The following is a 10,500-nucleotide window of genomic DNA, read 5'->3' as shown; positions in this document are numbered from 1 at the left end:
TGAACTACCTCCTCTCCCTGGCTGAGTGCATGCTGTGGGAGAGGCAGTGAAAAAGGCATATCAAATCACCGGTGGACATATATTCAAAAGATACCAACAAACCAAATATAACCTGTTGTATAGCACTAGATATTTAGTTGGTTGCACTGGGTGTTGGGAAAAAAATGTTATTGGGTCACGTGGATGGTATATTCCCCCTCACATGGTTCCTCCCTCACATCCCTGGTCTCTGTATCCCTGGTGGTCTGTCCCACGGGTGGTCCTTCCCTTTGCCCCTCCCCAGTGTTATCCCATTGACCGTGGTCCTCTTTCCCCGCCCCCAGCACCTGGGGCATAAAACCCCAGTGCAGGTGAGGCACGCCCTCTTTGCTGCCTGGGTGGTCGCCTGTGCCAGAGGTGATCTGTCCCCCACGAATAAACTGGACACTTTGACCCACGTGGCAGGGAGCGCTTCTCGTCTTTTATCTCGTTCATGCGGTTCTGTGTGGGCTTGGGTCCTGAGTGAGTCGGGTTTGGACTCATATAAGCCCAGAGACCACGGATATTGCAATAACCCTTGAACAAATGGCAGGAGAAGGTGACTTCCAGATGCCACAAGACCAAGCAAAGGATTTACAAAAAGCTGCACTCAATGACATCGCCACTGCTGCAAAGACATCCCAGCTCCTCACTCCCAACGACACCCTACATACACAGAGTTTCACTAACACTAAACGAGGGCAAGTGAAATTTTCATAAAATTTGTAGACGGACCTAAAGTTGCACTTGAGAGACAAATAGAAAGCCCAGAGGCCAAGAAGGAAGTGCTAAATAAAATGGCCTTGGCAAAGGTGAACGCTGACTGCAAAACAATATTAAGAGCTCTCCCCTTCGACCTAGAACCTACAATCGACCAGATAATTGAGGCCTGTGCCAGATTGACTTCCACTGAACACACCGTGGCAAAGGCAATCTCTAAGGGAGTAGCAGAGGCCTTTTTAACATGCAAAGACATTGCAAAATGTTTTAACTGTGGGGAACTGGGCCATTTTATGAAGGACGGTCAAGAATACAAAATGCCTGAAGACCAGCAGCCACCAAAGAGGTGCCATTCACCACATTGTATGGATTGCAACAGACATTCTAACAGCCGTTCTCAGTTTCTTTATCACCAGCAGCCTCACCACCACCAGCACCATTATCAGCCAAAAATCTTCCAACAGAGGGGGGGGTGGCCCCACCTGAAGACAGCAAATGGAAAGCTGTTTCACTGTACCCTCCCCACTATTCCAGAGGCTCAAGAGGTGGGAAATTCCCGTGGAGCTCTTCATACTCAGAACAGCAGACCAGAGTCACCAAGGCTTTCCAGCAAGTTCAGGTCAGGACCTGACACCAGCTGGTGAGTGCTCTGTCTGTACAATTTGATACATCTGCTTTCCATCTTATTCCCACCAGAAAATATGGACCCCTGGAGGACCTGAGGGATGTGCTGGTAATAGGTAATTGTATTCATGGACCAAATGAAATACATGTTATAGCAGCAGTACAAACTGTTGGGCCAACTGATGAAATCACAGTCACTGTCTGCTGCACAAAACCAGCACGCTTCCTGCACAGAGAGACTGTGATCGCCCAAGACTTTTTATTGCCATTAAGCATAGACAATATCCCAGAGCACCCAGTGGCATTCTGGGTTGAAATCATGGGCCAAGACAAACCTCTTATAGACTGCAGTCAGTTGAATAAAGGTAATATCTACCTAGAAGTGATGGTGGACACAGGGGCTGACATTATTATGAATTCACAACCTAAATGGCCCCCAAACTGGGAGCTGACTCCTGTCACTGGAGTCATCTCAGTGATTGGAGGAGCCATCGTCTCCATGAGGAGCAAGCATACTATCACAATAGAGGGACCAGAGGGCCAAACTGCCACCATCAGGCCATTTGTACTCAGGGCACCCATCACCCTGTGGGCCAGGGACCTATTGTCCCAATGGGGAGCATGACTTGATATTCCACCTCCATCCCAGGATTTCTAGTTGGGGCCACTGCAGAGTGCAACACCCCACAACTCACCTGGAAGACTGACACCCCACCATGGGTGAATCAGTGGCCCCTCTCAACAGAGAAATTATGTACCCTTGAGCTCCTTGTGGAGAAGCAGCAGCTTTCCAAGGGACACATTGTACCTACCAACAGCCCTTGGAACTCCCCTGTCTTTGTTTTTAAAAAACCTGGTAAGGACAGCTGGAGGCTCCTCTATGACCTTCATAAAATTAATGAGGTCATGCAGTGTCGCGGCGTGGACTGTGCCCTGGCCAGGTGACAATGACAACAGGGGCGTGACAGATTCCCCTCGCAAGCTCCGCAAATCCCAGCTACCAGTCCCAGTCCAGCGCAGGAACAAAAAGGCAGCAGCACGGGTCTTGGGGGTGAAACCAGGGTGGCTTTATTTCATGACCAGCACCCAAGATAAAGACTTGGGGTGAACAAGCGCTTTTATAACATCACTCAGGAGGAGGGGTTTAGGGTAGCAAACCAATAGGAGTATGGTTGGGGAGGGGTCCAAGCAGGACATTTTACACTTGAACCAATAAGGGAGCCATAGGGAGGGACATAACTTGGGTAAACAGGGTTCTAAAAGATACAGAATAGACAGGGCAGGTTCTCCAGAAGAAAGGGCAGGTTTGGGGGAGGATTGACATTCAATGGGAGGGGAAAGCAAGGAGGATTCTGGGGAAAAGGGGCAAGGATAGGAAGGATTGACAACTGGGAAGGTTGGGGATTAAACCTTGGTAGGGAGTGGATAGGTGACAAAGAAAAAGATTGACATCTAACTGAACTGAATAACAATGAGGGAGTACGTCTAATTTTAGAAACACAAAATACAAAATGAGGAGCCTATGCCACTGTGAAGACAGGGGGAGGACAATACAGGGGGACGACAAGACCACAGATTAAGCAGACAACAAAACCACAAATTCAGCAGTGAACCTGCCAAACAAAGAAAATGCACTAAAATAATGGAGGACATGGGTCCCTTGCAGTCTGGCCTTCTCTCTCCCTTCATGCTTCCCCATGACTGGAGACTGGTGGTCATAGATATCAAAGACCACTCTTTTAACATCACTCTCTGTCCTTGAGATGCTCCCAGATTCGCTTTTTCCATTCCCTCCCCGAACAGGCACATCTGAAGCGCTACCACTGGTGAGTCCTCCCACAAAGTGAGAAAAACTCACCCTCTATATGCCAGTGGTACATGGCCCATGTCCTGTCTCCCATCCAAAGGACCTTCCCAGATGCCATCATCCTACATTATATGGATGACACTCTGTCTTGGTTTGAAAAGACAGGTGTCTGCTAAGGAAGGCAGGAGCTTCCTGTGAAATGGAAAATGTAAACCCCCTCCCTCTGAATTATTATAATTTTGAAATTTAAAGGCTCTCAGGCAGAGATGTGGGAATAGGAATAACAGTTCTTTATACGGGAAAAATAAAAATACAAATGCAATAGTACAAAACAAAGGAAACTGACAGTCAGAATACGACCTGACACCCAGTGGGTCAGGGTGGTGGTAGCAGTCCTATTAAATGGTGGCTGCAGTGCTCCTGGAGTGACAGGTGTGGTTCTGTTGAAGCAGTGATCCTGTAGAAGGGTGGAGTTGTCCTCTGAAGATCCAGTGGTGGTGTAGATGGGCGTGGACTTCCTCTGGGAATCTAGTGGAGAAAAAAGCTGCTTCTCTAGGAATCCAGTGGGAAAAGGCTGTCTTCGTTGTTCCAAATCTCAGATTACACCCAGTTAGGAATGCTTGGCTCCTTGTTGCCCTGGTCTTCTAAGTTCTTCTAAGCCTTCTGATGTTTACATTCTTGTAATGGAGTTTCTCACGCATTTTTATGTAAATAATTGTTGTTTTTACATTCCTTTCTGGAGGGGGAGAAATCTGATGGATTGTTGGCTTGTCCAGTGTCAGTGGGGAGGTGGCAATTCCATCCTCCAATCCTCTGTCACGTTTGAAATTCTATAAATAGTGGAATCAGAAAATAAACTTACTTTCTTCTTACCATGGAATTCCAGTGTCCGCGTTTTTTTATTTCGTGTCCTATTGCATTATCTGGTGGCCACCATGTGTGGGACAGCCATGGGTGAGGTCGTATAGTTTTACCCCCCACTCCCTGCTTTGGCGTGGTGACTGTGAGCCGTTTGGCACTTTGCCTGCAGCTCTTGTGACAGTGGCAATACCTGTGGTTTCTATGGAGGACTCCTTGGTTTTGGATCTCAGGAATGGTCTCATGGAGTGGAAACGGGCTTTCATTTCCTGGAACAATTTTGAAAGATTATCTCTGTGGGCCAGAGAGCAAGGGGTTTTTTTCAGACCCCGCGGAGGTGTTCTCCAGGGAGGCGTGGTCTCTCGTGGGAGAATGCCTCATGGAAGCTCTCTTTGCTGATTGTAGTATAGACATGGGATTGTTGCTGGTGCAATGGGAAAAGTTTGACATGGTTTGGCAAGGGTTTGGATTTTGTAGCTCTCAGAGTTCCCAGGGGGACTCTTCCATCTTGGACATGGAGGAGGGGGAATTTGAATTTCTGCACAAAGCAGAAGCTTCCCCTCTCCCTCGAGATGGTGAGCTGGGAGACGGTTCTGGCTCAGAGGGCGACGTTTGTTCCCCAAAGGTGGATTGGGGTCCCAGCCAGCTGGTTCTGAGCAGCCAGCAAGTGGGCAGAGCCCCGCAGACTTCTGGGGGCCCTGTGGAGTCAGCTAAGCCAAGCCCACCCTGCCTCACACCGTGGAGATGGTGGGTCAGGGGGGGCATCCCCCTCTCTTTTTGCCTTCCTGGCACTCGAGGGCTGCAGGGAGCCCCGGCTCAGCCCCCACCTTTGCTTGAGTCTGATTTGGTGACAATACTTTGTCGAAATTGTGGCGTTTCCACAAAATACCCCCTGGGCACGACGGGAGCAGGTTCATCCACTTCAGCACTGGTCTCGTCCTCAGGGGGGCGGTATCAACAGCCTCTGAGTCTGCGCAGCCTGCTGGGCATGCGCAGGCGGTGGAAGCTGCTGGAGGCGGGGTGTGATCGGTGCTTTCTTGGGCCCCACCACGGTGGGTGGGCAGCCCGCCCCACTTCACTTGGGGGGGCGGTGTCTGCTGTGGGGTTTCATGTCACGGGCAGAACTCTCATAGGGGTGGTCCCGGACACCCCTGTGCTGCCCTGCAGTTCCATGAGTCGCGTCTCTGCGCCCCATCCCTCCCTCGTGCCGCGGAAGGGGGGCCCCACGCAGGTCCCACTCTGACCCGCACCGGATCTACGAGTACTGCCGGGACCTGCGTCCACCACCATGTCCTCTGCCCAAAGTGCAGCAGTCAGCACTGCTGGGTTGCCAACGGGCACGGGCTCTGCTGGGGCTGGAGTGGGCCCTGCAGTGGCTGGTTCGGCCCTGCCACCCCGGCCTCCCACAGACACTGGGGCTGTGGTGCAGGAAGACGCTCTGGTGTTCACTTTTAGTGCAAATGGTGACAGTCGGCGTGGACGCTCCTTGATGGTCTTGTGGACACTCCCCCCGTGTCAGGTGACTGTACGTCCAAGGGAACACAGGCGGTTCTGGTGGGAAGTCAAAGCTAAGGTCAAGGAAATGGTTGATTGTGCCTTCGCGCAGCATCTACTGGATTGCCGAGATGGCTCCTCTGGCCCTGCTGATGCTGCAGGGGACACGGTGTTGCATGGTGTTGAGCTGACTCCCAGTCAGGCGTCTGCCTCTGTCCCTGTGGGGCCCAAAGGATGGGACTTGAGAGGTGCTGCCACCTTACCAGGGGGTTGCCAGGCTTTCCCTGTGCTTAGGGGTGTTACTCATAACACCTATCAGCCTTTATCATGGATAGCTATGATGGAACTCTGTGATAAGTTTGGACAATATGGTCTGGGGTCTGTTGAAGTCATGCAGCTGCTTCGAATGCTTGCTACTGATTTGCTGACACCTTACGACATCCACAGTTTGGCTTCTATTCTGCCAGTAGAATTCGGCATTTTTGAGTCTAAATGGACTCAGTTGGCAGCCAGGGCAGTGGAGCAGAATGCTACGCTGGGTCTGCAGGATCCCAGGCATGTGATTGGCACTGATGTGCTGTGGGGCACAGGCAATTATGCTGATCCTTATGGGCAAGTTGGCTTCAATCCCCTTGTGCTTGACCAGTGCCAGACAATAGACATGGCAGTGTATGAAAGGCATTTTGTGCTGTTCTTGTGAGCCAGCGAAGGCTTCCTGAGGATAAGGAAAGCCTTCCTCCTCGTATCTCTCTCAAGGAAGACACCAAGGCTATCCCCATGGCAACAGGATGGAAAAGAGAAAGTAAAAACATACGGACTTTAGCTGGTTCACAGAATGACGTGGCTCCTTGTTCACTTACTGAGAACATTGTTTCTTTCTTATGACAAATGGGCAGTGGATGTGTCTGCTAAGTAAATTAAAATATCTTGAAAAACTATAAAGCCAACATGTTGTTATAATAAATCGCTCTTATACACCCTTCTGATGGAGTCAGTACTTGGCGCTGTGTCTCGTTCTATAGCAACATCTGGTGCCGCCCACCATGATTGCAACTGGACTGTAAAAAAGGAAAGCGAAAAAAGAGAGAAAAAAAGTTGAAGAGTACCCTAAAAATCAGGGAAGGCAGCACGGACGCTATAGAGGTCTGGACCTAATTCAGATGTCTGATTCAAGGTGAGTGATTTGGAAAATAATGGGAAATAATTTATCAAACGAGGAAAAGACTTTTGTCTACGTGGAAAACTTTACTGAAAATAAAAAATGTTCAAGCTTCTGATTATGCTCTTCATAGCTTACTGATATGGTGCAAATCACACAACTTTAAAGCTGATGCTGACACTGCCTTCAGCGTCAGGGCATGGAAAAAGTTTGGGAAGAGACTATGGGAAGTGATATCTAAGGGAGATAAGACGGATGTCAATTTGGCTACTACCTGGAGACTGTTGTATCAGGCATTGAAGGAATGAAAAGCAGAACAAGATAGAGGGGAGGAATTGGAGGAACAGGAATTAGAGCAAGAAACTGAATTAGATGAACAGGAGGAAGATGAGGCTGAGCCCGTCTGTTCCAGATTGCAAGAAAAGACGTATTCTATTACCATCTGGATGGCCGTTGTCTTTTGTCAAGTGGGCAGTTTGCCTTATCTCTCTCTTTGAGTGACCACAATCACTCCTCCCTTGGGAGGGGACATCTGCTGATAACAGACTATTGAATGTCACTGCATGACTGATAAGAACTATAACATCCCATTGTGAGATGCTCCGCCCAGAGGGAGGAGCCAAGTATTGCTACCCAGATATAATCCAGAGGTTCTGAAACACCAACACAGCTTCTCCACCGGATTCCCCAGAGGAACAGCAGCTGCCTCTTCTTCCACTGGATCTTCAGAGGAAGATTAAACCCTTTTCTGCAGGACCCCCTGCTGCAACAGAACCACCCCTGACACTCCAGGAGGACTGCAGCCACATTTCCAATTGGACTGCTAACAACACCCTGACCAACAGGGTGTCAGGTTGAGTTCTGACTCTGTCAGTGTTGCTGTGGTTACTGCATTGTTTATTTTATCCTTTTATTTTTCTTCCCTAATAAAGATCTGTTATTTCTTGCTCTCATATTTTTTGCCTGAGAGCCCCTTAATTTAAAATTTATAGCAATTTGGAGGGGTGGGAAGGGTTTACATTCTCCATTTCAGGGGAGGCTCCTGCCTTCCTTAGCAGGCACTTGTCTTTCCAAACCAAGACAGTTGTCTTTTCCCTTTTGGGATACCAGCAAGATCATGTCACAAATGCCACAGAAAGTATTACATGGAAAGAAACCAAAGTTCCTCTTCCATTACACACACCCATGTCAACAGCCACTATTATATAACCCATACAAATTAGGAACCTGCAGGCAAAATGGGGAAAATTATTGGATTGCAAGAAACTTAGGAAAAATGGTAATAGATTTGGAATTGAATGTCCAAAAGGAGAGAGATGGATTTGTTTTACATTTAACCTTACAGTTCAGGATTCGGTAATAAAACAACTAGTAAACCAAAAGGTAAAACCAGCACAGCAATCTAACTCTGTATTGACCCCAAATTATCTGTTGAGTCGTATTACAAGACTCCAAGCAGTTACAGAAACAGTAGCAAATAAAGCCACCCAGGCATTAGAGTTAATATCAAGTCAGCTAAGCCAAACAAAAACTGTAGTGTATCAGAATAGGTTGGCTTTAGACTATTTATTGGCCAAAGAAGGGGGTGTTTGTGCCAAGTTTAATATATCAGATTGCTGAAAATTGATGACCCCAGAAAAGTCATTCTAGAAAAAGCAAAAGAAATCAAAGAAGAAAAAATTTATGCATATAATAACCCAGGTACCAGTCCAAAAATTAGAAAACAATCTTAATTTCTTCTAATACATTACCCCACCTAGCTAGAAACCTAGCTGGTGGGGTAATGTATTAGAAGAAATTAAGATTTTACATTTTATGTGTTACAACTGTTTTGATATTTCTTCCTTGCGTAATCCCCTGTTTTATTTTGCCAGCATAGTCCAGAAGATGCAAGTAGACAAGAAATATTGCTCAAACCAAATGATTTACAAAGAATAAGAGTGGGGATTGTGAAAAATGTGTATTTTATGATTGGCTTTTTGCAAATATTAAAATGAATATTATATTTGTTGTGTTAGAAAGTAATGCTGTATTAATTCTCTTAAGTAGTGTGTTAAATATAGCTTTAGGTCATAAAAAATGTTAAAATATAAACCATGCTATGTAGGATACTTTTTTTAAAGAAAGGACTTGCAGCGAAATAGAAGCCACAGGACACCGATATCTTTCAGAGAAAAAGAATTTATTGCCCTCTTATCAGAAGAAACAAACATCCTCCCACCTCAAAGGTGCTGTTAAGATTCAGAGGACGAAGCTAACAATGACCAGACAGAATCCTGGTTTTGAATGGAATTTATGTATCATCTATGAAGTGTATGAATATGCAACAGGCTATTGTTTTTAAAAGTTAATCCTTTGTTAACGGGTGTCCTTTTTCAGACAGAAAAAGGATACTGGAAACACACTGCCCAGAAAAAGGTACCCAGACATCTGTAACTCTTTGTTTCTATTGTCTCATATTGTCCTAATTCAAATTGTCCAAATTATTATTACTCTAATTGTGTTACTATTTTTATAACCATTTTATTACTATTAAACTTTTAAATTTTTTTAAAAAACCCAAGTGATTGGCGCTTTTCACAGCAGTTCTCAGCCGCAGTCCCAATGTAGCAGGACACATTTTTACAGCAGCTGGGGCCCGCCGGCCCCCGCACAGCATTACACAAAGGAGCAGCTGTGCTGCTGCTCTTCCCCCTTTGCCTCTCATATTCCAACTGTTTTAGCAAGTCCATAATTGCTGACCAAGGCTTTATAACACCCGTGGCTTTGTCCTCAGCATTAGAGGCTGCTGCAAATATATATTGTCCAGCTCCCTCCCAAAAGGGCAAATCTAAAACACCCGCTTCTGATCCAGCTGATGGCTTTCACACCATGTGAACAAAGCTTGTAGGGCTCATTCATCGTAATCAATCCTTCTCCTTTTAAAGAAGAAAATCAGTACCTTCATTACAGAGTTTTCTGGCGCTGACATCCAAGCTCCCATGGTCTCCTAGGTGATTCCACTCCACAAAAACAGGGCTAGAAACCTCACAGCACTTTCTGCTGTCTATTAGGCAAAGTTCTGGTTTTTCACCATGTCGCAGACATCTTTTTGTGAAAATCCTTTTCTTTAGGATTTTCCCTTCTGAGAAGCTGAGGCCTCAGAGAAAAAATATAAACAATAGTTATCTGCTGCTGTGGAATGCATCAGGTAGATTTTTGATTGGGCCATCTTGAATGTTTACAATTAATGGCCAACCACAGACCAGATAGCTTGGATTCTCTGTCCGAGCCACAGATCTTTGTTATTCTTTCTTTTCTATTCTTAGCTTAGCCTTCTGAGGAAACCTTTCCTTCTATTCTTTTTAGTATAGTTATAATGTAATATATATATATCATAAAATAATAAATCAAGCCTTCTGAACATGGAGTCAACATTCTCACCTCTTCCTTTATTCAAGAACCCTTGTGATCACGGTCACATCACCATGCTGGCTGTCCCGTTGATTCTCACTTTTACACTGTATTTATTCCGGTTCCCACACTGATTCCTAGCTCTTACACTGCTTGTAACCCAGTTCTACACTGATTCCCAGCTCTTACACTGCTTGCAACCCGGTTCTACACCGATTTCCAGCTTTAGACTGTAATATTCCTGGTTCTAAACACCATAGCGGCTTTTCGCCATCTGTCTCCTTTGCTCTGTGCCAGGTTATGGCAGAGTCCTGATCACTGGCGGTCACCATGTGTTAGGGCACGTGTGGGGGGAGTGGTGCACAGGTGGGGCAGTTTCATGTGGCAACAGAGGCAGTTTATTTCCCAAGCCCCCCTTATACAGTGC

Source organism: Melozone crissalis, unplaced genomic scaffold (genome assembly GCF_028551555.1).
Source record: "Melozone crissalis strain CALT ecotype California unplaced genomic scaffold, PUWL_Pcris_2 ptg000066l_1, whole genome shotgun sequence".
Classification (NCBI taxonomy): domain Eukaryota; kingdom Metazoa; phylum Chordata; class Aves; order Passeriformes; family Passerellidae; genus Melozone; species Melozone crissalis.
Note: the sequence above shows the minus strand (reverse complement) of the source record.